Consider the following 13,377-nt stretch of genomic DNA (forward strand, 5'->3'; position numbering starts at 1 on the left):
AACACCAGGTATACCTACTTAGAAGATTGTAATTCAGACAATATAACACAAAAACTGCTGAGGGATAGAAACTTGACCAGAAAAATGCCTGAGCTTGAGAGTTTCCATAACTTGAAGACTTCCATATTTATGTAGCTACAGAAATGTGGTTCCAGTACCAAGATAGTATACCCTCATTACTAGGTCTGTAATACACACCATGCATACAGGTCCATAAGGAGCTGTAGTGTATATCAACATCTGTTTCAAAACAAATTATGCAGTGCACCATATTTGAACTTGCAGATCTGTAAATAACTCTTAAACTGCTTACCACCAAATCTAGCTCATCTACAATGTCACCTTCTGAACATATTGATTAAGTCATACCGAGAAGCTGCAAAGTAAACTGAATGCATATGTTATGCATGAAGTTAAGAGCTACATGGGAAACAAGCAGCAAATGTGCTGTTCTCCAAATCACTCGGTGAGTGATGTTAGCGCATACTACTCTAAATTATGTTCTCTCACGCTTTAACTCATTAACGAGATTGCTCTTTAACTTATTTCCACTTTCCCAATAAAACGGGATTAAAAATTAGTAAGTAAAATCCTCAGGCACATTATCAAGGACTGCAAGGTCAGATGTGTACTCAGGGTTGCTACCAACTGTAAGCTGTCTCACAAGGCTGTCTTCAGTTAAATTAAGAAACTTATAATGGGCCCAAATTGAAAGAAGATAAAATCGTCAAGAAAAAGAGAGTAGTATTGCTGGACCTGAATTCATCTTCAAGTCTCGGTGACTACTTTCACTTTGTAGACCCTGTTTTTAGAAAATCTCACCAAGATGACACTGATATATTGCATGTACTTTTATAGCGTATAACATGACCAGCAGTAGGTTAAAAATAAAAGACAGCTGGGAGCAAAAGTCCCAGGATAAAAAAGTGCCCAATCCTGCGCACTGGTCTAAAAGTGTAAAAAATGACAGTCTAGGATCCTCAAGAGATGGAAACGTTCCTACAGTGTGGCTGGGCCAAGAAACAACTATAAAGATAATAGAGTGCACTATTGAGGCTAAGGAAGAAATTATATATTTTTACTATTATGCAAGAAGCCCAGAATTTCCAGATAGAACATATTCAAAAAGGTTAAGAGAGAAATTAGAGGAAAGAAACATTCTTGCACAAGAAAAACTGTCAAAAGGTTCAAATGCGAATTTGTGTTCATTAATACAACAGATCCATGAAAATCATTATTTAGAGCAAGAAACTTTGGACCATTTGGAAAAAGAAGCAACAGAGAAAGTGTATGAAAAAAATAAAAATGGACTTGGGAATGAAAGAGAGATCTGATATAGTGCAATACATAAACCAAAGAGAAAGCCAAATAATCAATACAAAAAAGCAGCTTCAAAGATATGAAGAGAAATATAGGCAAAAACACCCAGATGCAGAAAATTTCACAATGCAAAAATAAGATTACAGAAGGAGAACATAGAACAAAGGATCAGTAAAGTGGAAGTTAAATAAATAGAAGATGAAGTTATGGAATACCTGTGAAGTGAAGGATTTTAGTGTGTAAAGTCTAACACAGATTATGTCACAGCATGATGAAACAATGAGTCTCCAAAGCAAGGAAAAACAGCTGTGGCAGGAGGCATCTGAAGATGAAATATTGACATAGGAAAGAAAAACAGATTTAATATGTTGCAATATTTATTCAATGGAGAAAGCAAAACTATTTAATACAAAACCAGCAGCGCCAAACATATCTGAAGATAAATAGAGGCAAAGACATCTTGGTGTGGAAAATTTCACAACATAAAGAATAAGAAAGCAAAGAGCCAAGTAGAAAAGAAGATTAATAATGAAGAAGTTAAAGAAATAGAAACTGAAGTTATGGATTGCTTGAATTGAATTGAAGGATTTAGTATAGAAAATATAACTTGGGTAATGTCACAGCATGTCGGAACAATGAGTCCCTAAATTAAGGAGAAACATGTGGAATGAGAAGCATCTGATCACTTGCCAGATGAAGATATTCTGGAGCCTTCAGAAGGGAACCAGTGGAAAAGTTTAGTTGGAGTTGCACAGAAAGGGAATGAGCAGGAAATGTTGGCTACTCACAGTCAATGTTGTGGACTAGTAGGCCATTGAGTTCATATATGAAAGAGCAATGGGTGACAGAGGATGCAGATAAAGAGAATATGTCAAAGGAAGATGTATTTATTTTATTTAACATTTTGTTTATCAAGAAAGTCTGACTTGGAACAAAGCCAATTTTCAGTGGAGGCCCAGGGAGAAATGCTCCAGACTCATGGCATTGAATTGTGGGAGGAAACCACATGAATGCAGGAAGGACATGCAGACTCCACACAGAAGGCACCCTAGCTGATAATTGAACAGGAGAACCTCTTGCTGTGAGGCGACAACGCTACTGCTGCACCATTGCACTGTCCAGATATTCTGGAACTTTCTGTAGAATGCTTGCATGAAGTCGATAACAAAGATTGTGTCCTCAGTTTAGAAGGAATAATATAAGGGAAGAGATGTTTGATTTAAAAGAGATGGGTAGACATATTAAAATCGATGAAAGAAATAAAGAAAGTTGATAGGACCCAAAGTATTAGAAGTCTGGTAAAGCAAATGAGAAGAGCAATCAAGACTTTTAATAGAAATGCATGTGATATAACAGAAGTATATGGTATATATTACTGTGCAGCTCAATTAACAATGCACAAAAACACAGAGCAACAAGAGAAAGGAAGGGGAGAAATCAAATGCCATCACAGAAGTACTGAAAAGAGAAAAGTATGAAGTACTTAAGACAAGACGTGCCACTGTTAGAAGAATACAGAAGGGGAGGCAGATCAATGAATATACTTAGATATGATAAAAGCAATGTGCAGTATCAGAACAGATCGGGATCTATCGTACAGTACTGCAGATTATAAACTAAAGATAGCATTTGCAGAAAAAAGTAGAATATATGCAGATGAATATAAAGGAAAAGTGCAAAATATGCAACTCATTGATGACCCAAAAAGTTTTAGGGAGAATTGGGAAACAAAGCAAGAGAAATAGAAACCCCACCAAAATAAGAAGAAAGAGACACATTTTAGAGCAATATCTTTGAATACCCTGTGGAATATAAAGATGCTGAATGCATAGAGGAAGTAAAGAAACAGTAAGAAGATAGTAACTGGGATAAAGTAATAGCCAGAGAAATTAAAACAAAATTAAGAAAAGCTGCTATCTGGAAAAACCCAAGCCAGATGTAACACCTAACTGCTAATACCAACCTGGCAAACAGCAAAAAAAACAATACTCCTCCTGAAGAGTGAATCTGACAGCTCTCTAAAAACACTATAGGCCAATAACCTGCCTTCCAACTATATGAAGAAAACTCAGTCATGGCAATACAGCAAAAGGGTAACAAAAGAAATTCATATGGAACAAAGGATCATTTGTTGTTAAATGAAGTCAAAAAGAATTGTAAAAAGGGGAGTATTGCATGGGTAGATTACAAAAAAGCATTTGACATTGTCCCATATTCATGGATTAAGGATTTCCCATAGATGTAAAGGTTACATCCTACATTGATCAATTACATTACTATGACATGAAACAGGGACAAACCACTTTGCAGCTAAGCAACAATAAAGGAATAATTATTAATAATTATTATCCCAGTGATAAAAATTCAAAGGGGGATATTCCAGGGTGACTCTTTGTCACCACTGCTCTTTTGTCTTGCTCCTTTACCCTTTAAGCTGTCTACGTAGCAGATTAGGTCATACTTGCAATTAGGTTATCAGAAAACAACAAAGTGTAAAGACATCTCATTTTTTTTGGATGATTTAAAGCTCTTTAAAATCATATAGTTCATCAGATGAAGGGCTGAAAGCACAACTGCAAGTGGTTACAAGATGATATAAGAATGTCATCTGGCCTTGATAAGCATTTAAAATCATATAGTTCATCAGATGAAGGGCTGAAAGCACAAGTGCAAGTGGTTACAAGATGATATAAGAATGTCATCTGGCCTTGATATGCATGCAAAAGTAACAATTAAAGCAGGAATGGTGCAGCACAAAGAAAATATTACTCTGTGAGGCAAGGATTGTCATATAAAGGAACCTGAGCAGCAGGGAGTGTGCAAATATTTGGGAAGTGATGAAGGTTTGACAATAAAACATGAACAAATGCGAACAAAAGTCAGTAAGGAATATTTTAAAAGACTAAAATTAATACTGAAAACAGCCTGTACATCTAGGAACAAAGTCCCAGCTATAAAGCAAGTTGCTCTTGCTGTTCTAACTTACAGTTTGGGGTGATTCATTGGCCCCAATATGTATCGAATCAGTTGGACAGGAAAACAAGAAAAATGCTTCAAGCTTACCAAACAATGTATACAAATCAGTGTATACCATGATTATATATCCCTGGTCCTGAAGGAAATAATGGGCCTTCTCGTGCACATGCTTATCAAACGATGTATACAAATCAGTGTATACCATGATTATATATCCCTGGTCCTGAAGGAAATAATGGGCCTTCTTGTTCACATGCTTATCAAACGATGTATACAAATCAGTGTATACCATGATTATATATCCCTGGTCCTGAAGGAGATAATGGGCCTTCTCGTGCACATGCTTATCAAACGATGTATACAAATCAGTGTATACCATGATTATATATCCCTGGTCCTGAAGGAGATAATGGGCCTTCTCATGCACATGCTTATCAAACGATGTATACAAATCAGTGTATACCATGATTATATATCCCTGGTCCTGAAGGAGATAATGGGCCTTCTCGTGCACATGCTTATCAAACGATGTATACAAATCAGTGTATACCATGATTATATATCCCTGGTCCTGAAGGAGATAATGGGCCTTCTCGTGCACATGCTTATCAAACGATGTATACAAATCAGTGTATACCATGATTATATATCCCTGGTCCTGAAGGAGATAATGGGCCTTCTCGTGCACATGCTTATCAAACGATGTATACAAATCAGTGTATACCATGATTATATATCCCTGGTCCTGAAGGAGATAATGGGCCTTCTCATGCACATTTGCACATCTTGTTGCTGGGTGTGCTATACTAATGGCAGATGGCCTGTTTACTTAAAGGCATAATAATATGGCAAGCCATCAGTAGGGATTGAGCAAATATTACAATTTTGAAGTAGCTGAGAAGGTTTGGAAACATGAGCCACAAAGCATTATTGATACTGATGAAGTTTATATCACATGGGATCACCCATTATCAACAGTTCAAAAAATAGATGAGATAAAACCATATGTAGCAGTTCATGTAAAGAATTACTTTTTAACTTTTTTAACTTTTTTATTTTCCATTTGAATGTTTATATCGATGTCGACCTGAGGGCCATAAAAAATAAGGACACGCATAATGCATTATATATGCACAGTACACACTGTGTTGATTTCAAGAAATGTATTTTCTTTGTTATTGACAGGGTGACACACCTCGAGAGGGGTGGGGATGAAAGGTTGAAGGTAGAATTATTAGAATACAAATGGCAAATAATTCTGGAGGCTACAACCCCACCAGGTTTGAATGAATATATTTCTCTAAAACCTGTTTTAAAAGACAGAGCCAACAGAATAAAATGTAAATAGTGGGTTATAGTTACTTTTTAACTTTTTTAACTTATTTATTTTCCATTTGAATGTTTATGTGGATGTTTGAATATAAGTACACATTAGATAAGGTATCCTTCCCAATATTAGCTTGGACAATACGGCTTTCATGTTATTGTGCATGGACAAATTCAGTGTTCACATTCATCCATTTATTTATTTAAATTAATGTATATTTTATTGTTTCCTATTGGATGTTGATGTGATTGGCTGTATATTTAATGTATGGAGTTTTTGATTTTCATTTACTCTGATGATGTCATGTGTAATGGTGAAAGCGCTAAGTAAGTGAAGTTGTATGATTTGTGTCACGTTTTCCGAATAAACCCTCTTCCTTGTGCTTCGGACGTGGTTCTTTATTTGTTTTTATCAGTTTTGTACCCTGTGGGTATTTTTATTTGTGGTTCATGTAAAGAAGACAACAGTAGCACTGATCATTGAAATTGCTACATCCAGTGGTTACAGGATCTTACATACAGAGAGAGACACAGTCATAAAATACTAGGATTTGCAAGTTGAAATGAGGGTGATGTGGAAGAAGGATAGCCAGGTAGTTCCAACAGTAGAAGGTTCAATGGCTCTCAAAAGAATTTACAGTCATACTTAGATATACTAGCGATACATGTAACTTTGTGTGAATTACTGAAACTGTCAATCCTGGACACATTGCAGGTGCTTTGAAGAGCACTTTTTGGCTAATATCAAAGTTTGAAGCAATACTAATTTAAAAACTTTAATCATACATTGACGTAAGAGTGGGGTCCATTCCCTTCAAGGTATTAAAAACCCAAAGATATGGAGAAATTAAACCATGATAATTCCTTCTTCTGAATTTATTTGCAATTAAATCTCCTAGCCTAATCCCAAAATTGTTACTAATATCCTCCCAAGCAATTTTTTTGTTAATTTCACACATCCAGTACATCCAACCAGCCTCCACCACCAACACAACCACATCTTCCAACCATCCCATACCCTATATAAAAAGCACCACTACCACCACAACCACCAACCATCCCATACACCCTACATAAACCCCTCTCACCACCACCACAACTACCAACAATCACATATGCTATATAAACCCCCCCTCACCACCACAACCACCAACCATCCCATACCCCATACATAAACTCCTCCCACCACCACCACAACGACCAGCCATCCCATACCCTACATAAACCTCCCTCACCACAACCACAGCCACTAACCAGCCCATACCCTACATAACTCCCACCACAACCACCAAGTATCCCATACCCTAAATAAACCTACCACTTCCACCACAACTACCAGCCATCCCATACCCTGCATAAACCTCCCAACACCATCACCACAAGCACCATCCAGCCCATGAACTGTATAAAATCACATAAATCCCATCTGGCTATGTTATTTTTTACTACTAAAACCAGAAATAGTACATAGGTCCAGATACTATTTCTGGCTGACTGTCAGTGAGTTTGAAACATTGCTTCACCAAACCTTACTTAAACCTCTTCACTATATGTCTCTCATCGTTATGTTCCTTAAGCATTAAGAATAGCCATTGGGATACTGTTAGTCAAAGGTAATGCTGCAATTCATTGTAGAAACTGTAGATCTGTTAGTCTCTCTTTTGATCACCATGTCCTTCTACCTTGATCAGTTATGAGTATCCATTCTTGGTCCTATGCAGTTCTGGTCTCTCTATACTTTTCCCTTACATATTTACATATTTATTTATTTGTTTGTTTGTTTGTTGCTGGTTGATAAGTGAGCTGGTCATCTGACCCTTTCCAGCAACAACCTAAGCTCATGGGGTAGAGGCACAGTTTGTTTACAAGTACATATTTACAAATAAAAAATACAGTTTCAGAAAGTATACATACAAGAATTTTGCTCAAAGAATAACAACTGGTTAACAAATAGTGGATACAGAAAATCATGTAAGCAACCTTAGATTATAAGATTAACCCACAGTAATGTATTTATAATATTAGAAGATCTGCAATCAACAATTGTAGATATCTAAACTAGTATTATCTTATCAGTGGTCATGGAAACATTGCAGATGGATTCATCGAGAAAATTACATTTAACAACATTTATAATGTCTTCTGTAGTTTCTTGGTTCTTAAATTTGGTAAGTAGGCAATTGCAGGTTGTAGGACTCATTCTAGAAAATACTGTTTATTACTACTCAGTATTAGAAGAACCCTTGAACAGGGCCTGTGTTAGCATTTTGAGGGCTTCCAGCAAATGTCAAGTCGGGGTCCCCCAGACACTTCCAGTCTAAGTATCACCCTGTCACTGCCACCCATCCTAAGCAACCTTTTAATTCATGTTGCAAACTTTTAGGAATGGTGAATACAGACTGAACTGTAGCTGCAGTGTTCTTAAATTACAACAGGCCTACGTACCACACTATGTTGACCAGTCTCAGAGAGACATTCATAGTTAGTGGCATTTAGTTGCAACAGTAGTACATTATAAACAACTCTATATAAAGATCTGGATTTAGGTAAAATGGTGTTTCTGCCCCCCCCCCACTCCCACCCACAGACACCCTCCAGTGCTCCCCTTGCCCTCTACACCCAATCTTGGGCTCCCCATACCATGCACATTACTTTTTTTCTTCCATTTCTCACATTTTGTCTTACTCTTCAGCTTTTTCCAGAAGATATAACTTTCTATATTCTCTGAAGTACATTGAAGTGCATTTTAAAGCTTTTTGTTTCTATTTATATAACCTTTTCATTCAAAGATGGCTTGAACAGAAATTATGAATAAGGAAAGACATTCAGTATTGCTGCTCAATTTTAGTTTTCCTAGCACCCTTTCAACACACCTTTCCTGACCAGGATAGCACTATAGCTATTCAGGAAATAACTCAGTTAAGCTAGTGCCGCCAGAAACAATAGGGTTATGAATGTCCAGGGATGCATTTTAGAGCATTTTCCTAACCTTTTAATCCAACGGTGGCCTGAGCAAAAATCTCAAGTAAGAAAAAAATTTCAGTCTTTATTTTGTTTTCTTTCAAGAAAGACATAATTTGTACCCAAGGCTTAATGTTCAAAGCTGAAGCAATAGTAGTTCATAATAAACTAACAGGCCAACTATTGTGAGGATACACAGGTCCTATCTGGGAATATGCCTGCCTCCTTAACCCCCCCCAAAAAAGACAGTCACTCCCTATGCATCCCTCTTTGGTTAGACGGGGATGAAAGCAGAGATTCAAATTATTCTGCTATTTATTTATTTACCCTGATAATTGTAAATTATCCTGCTGTATAATAATTTGCTGTAGTAATTTTTCATTTGTTACTGGAGCTTTTCTCCCCAGGCCCCCACTGAAAATGGGTTATTCTAACCCAGTGGACTTTCCCAGTCAACAAATGTCAATAAACAAATAATAAATATATTGCCACAGTCATGTATTTCCAGTGACTGCTGAAATACATATACGTATCATGCTTCATTACTCCTAACCCCCAACCCCCCCCCCCCAAATACAGCTACCTGCATACATGCCTGATGTGTAATTGTGAAGAAAGTGAACAAAAATAAAGATTATAGTTATGTATTCAATTTATTGCTCCTGGACAGTGCCCCTACACAAGCTACAGTAACTTTCTTTATATACCTCTGAGGTCTGTAAGGAAAAGTAAAGGGAATAATGACCATACTGACCCCAGCCCAAACACAAGCTACAAAGACTTCCTGTGCACATCTCTAAGGTATGACTGTGATATCAATTGAAGACTTAATAACCACATAATCTCTAGCACCCCCCACCCCCCCACCCCCACACACATATATAACCTACAGCAGCTTTCTGTACACACATATCTGAGCAGTGCTGGTTTTAGAATGGGTGCAGTTGATCTCAGAGGCCATTATCACTTTTATCCTAATAGGCTAACATCACAGTCCTGTTCAGGTAAAGGATCATAATCAGAAAATTAATACATTCTTTTCTCTTCATTTTCCCCAATCAGCAGGCTTTTGTGGGGCCTCCACACAGTCAAGGATGACTGAGGACCCCCCACTGCAGCTACAAGTATTGCATGTACCAAAATCTGACTGTTTTTAGTTTTAATGCACATAATGGTCACCAGCAGATTTCAACTAAGCACTATGTCAGTAAAAAAGGTGACATGCAGTCCCAGATCTGAGGTATCAAGTATAAATTTAGCCTCTTGCAACTGGGTGCTGAAGTAAACAAAAATAAAGCAGGGTAACTTGTCTGGTAGTTGGGAAGTCCTTGGTACTTAAGTGGTCCTCGTTGGATTCAATTATCCTGTTATTTGGCTGGTAATTCCTTGGGCTTTCTTGGAGCGGTAGTGGCTTCTTTTGGTCTGGGGTGAAGAGATCTGATCATTAGCTTCTGCCTTTCATTCAGGTAAAGAAAAGACAAGTACTCAATTCTCCTTTAAGTTCAAATATCTTTATTGGCAGATGAGCCCTGCTTAGTTGACTGAGTACACTATACTTAGCTTTGGATATTTAGTACAAATTTTGTGGAACGGCTTGAGGCAGCCACTGTCCATAACAGACTTTAGGGGCATGGGTGGGGAGGGAAAGTTTATTGAATATCCAGTGCTGTTACAGTTGGTGTTGCCTTGTTTTGCATAGCCTTTAGAGGCATGGGTGGGGAGAGGAATGTTTATTGATTAGCCAATGCTGGCATGGTTGGTGTCACCTTGTTTTGCATGGGGGAGTTGGTGGTGGGTTAACATTCAGGAATGTTTAATAATTGTTTACAGTTTTACAATATTCTGAATTAATAGTTTATCTTCATTTATACTTTAATGTTACCTCATTCCAAAATAAATATTTATTTTAGCAACAGTAGAGTTCAATGAATTAGCCAGTAATGAAATCTTAGTGAAGGAAATTCCATTCCCTTAATTTGGAATTGAAGTTTAGTATTATAAGTTTTTGCAGTGCTTTTGTAAGCTGTTTATCAGATCTGTCAATTAAAAAAAAAAAAATAAATAAATATATATATATATATATATATATATATATATATATATATATATATAACTATTTTGAGTAATTATGGGTGAATATATAAAAAAATATGTTGGGTTAGTATATTCTAAGAATTCTTACCTTGTCCTAGCAAAAAATGAAATATAAGAACAATTGTCCACTATATTGTTGTTCCTTCAGCTTTTCCCGCTTGGGGGTTGCCACAGCGGAACTCCGGTCCGCTAATATTAAAGTAAGAAAATCAATAGTCAGGTAAAAGATCCTACATTTTCAGATGCTCTCTCTCTCTCTTGTGCAGCTTAAGTGCCTAGTAGCCTTAGTAGAAATTTTTGAGGTCCAATTTGCATAAATTTAAAAAGGCAGTTGATGGATTTGGTGATGTTTAGTCCAGATGATTTTTTGTTTGTTTTTTTGCTGTCAATGGTAAGATATTTAATGGAATTGTGAAGCCTGTTACTTGAGAAAATGCTGTTACTGTAACCAGAGATATTTTTGAATTTTAAAGGAGATATAAATAAGAATTATTATTACCCACCTGGTTAACTAAGTGTACACGATTGCTGTAGTAGCCTTTGTAGTTTTGACAGACATGTTAAAAAATGTCAAGATAAGATAACTTTCTGTAGTTGAGTGGCACACAGGAACTAGGTCCCTCAGCAACCACAGGGTTCACTGGGGCCTAAAGCTGGCTATGCCCTTGAATGTAATGTCCTACTGCACTGTGATTCACAAAATACCATGACCAAATTGAAAAGCCTCAAAGGTTTCTAATCAAGAAGCTTTCTCAACTACATGATCAAAAGTACCCCAGAAACTATCCTTCTACTCTGTCTCATACAGATTCATGAAAAGTAATCCCTGTTTAGCCTTCTGAGCCCTGAAAGTGACGGAAACTTCCTACTCTTTTTCAGGATCTTCCCCTTTACAGATCCACTGTAACCTCTACTCTAAGATCAACAATACCTGCTGTCAAGACAAAGTCATAACTCATCACATTGCCTATCTTTGGAATAATCACATGAACATGTCAAACAAAGTTAGATTTTAGCATTTTCAAAAATAAACTTGACAAATGGATTGAAAGCCATACATTTATGCCTGAGGTATATGGAAATAATCTTACCAAGGGCAACTAATATACCTTTAATACCAACGGGTGTCACAGCTAACCTTTTTGAAGCCCCTTCAGCTATTTTTTTAGAATGAACCTATGATTCTTTGAATGGGGGATTAAATCTAAGGAGTTCATCGGGAGGGGTTTGGTGGTTAGCAGGAAGAGCAGGAGAAAGCACAGAATAAAAAATAAAGCTATGGACATTTTACCTGGACCTTGCTTTCCTGAAATCATTATACAAATATTAAGGGAGCTTGATCTTAGACTGAACCCTTAACAAAATAATAAAAGATATTTTAGAAGTAAGGAAAGTCTATGAATCATGTCATGCTATACTTTCACAGGTACCCATAAGAATACCAAGAATCTAAGGAACTTTTTTGCCCTGATTTACCCCTGCGATTCGCCTGGGTGGACACCTAGACCTAACTAAATTAATACAGCTCATCCAAGCAATTGTAACAACTCTGCTGCCTCATCCCTTTTGAAATTGCACCAAAGAAGAATCTAAAGAACTTTTTTGCCCTGATTTACCCCTGCGATTCGCCTGGGTGGAGACCTAGACCTAACTAAATTAATACAGCTCATCCAAGCAATTTTACCAACTCTGCTGCCTCATCCCTTTTGAAATTGAACCAAAGAAGAATCTAAGGAACTTTTTTGCCCTGATTTACCCTGCGATTCACCTGGGTGGACACCTAGACCTAACTAAATTAATACAGCTCATCCAAGCAATTGTAACAACTCTGCTGCCTCATCCCTTTTGAAATTGAACCAAAGAAGAATCTAAGGAACTTTTTTGCCCTGATTTACCCCTGCGATTCGCCTGGGTGGACACCTAGACCTAACTAAATTAATACAGCTCATCCAAGCAATTGTAACAACTCTGCTGCCTCATCCCTTTTGAAATTGAACCAAAGAAGAATCTAAGGAAGTATGTGCATCGGCTGCTAAACCTTTAATTACCTTACTGTTTAAACCTTGCTAGCTGTTTTATTACAGTCCCTGCCAGGAAAGGCAGCAGCCTACCCCCCCTAGTTTCCAGCTTCTCTGCTCTTCCCCCTCTTCTCGTTCCCTCACTTATATTAGCTCCCCTTCTTCCTTCGGTCAAACTTGGTCCAGAGAATATCCATGTGGACTAAGGCGTACTTCTGCTTTTGTCCACTAGGTGGCAGCCTCCCCCCCTAACATAGACCTCACTTTACTCACTTAAGTATTCTCTCTAAGCTCTAACAATTCTTTTCCTCACTCTATTTCTCCTACACTCTTTAGCCCACTCTATGCTCTAACATCTCTTCCCTCACTCTGTCTCCTAAACTCTGCTAGCCCACTCTTCCCCAACACATCCAGGTCCCCTCTACTTACCTTTCAGCAAACCTACCCCCTGCACACAACGCTCCACTGATAGGTTCTTGATCCTCTCCAGCCCTCTTTGGTTCTATCCGCTCCATTCGCCCTGCGGGCTCACTCCGCTCCCCTACCCTGCCCCCAATTCCCACCCACCCCCAGCACCCCTACCTTATATTCCCCCATAACCACACCCACTTCCATCATACTCCAATCAATCACATATTCTCTAAAAATAACCACTCCCTTATTTCCCGCCCAAACTAACCTT

This window comes from Protopterus annectens, chromosome 15.part0 (genome assembly GCF_019279795.1).
Source record: "Protopterus annectens isolate FY-2018-M chromosome 15.part0, PAN1.0, whole genome shotgun sequence".
Classification (NCBI taxonomy): domain Eukaryota; kingdom Metazoa; phylum Chordata; order Ceratodontiformes; family Protopteridae; genus Protopterus; species Protopterus annectens.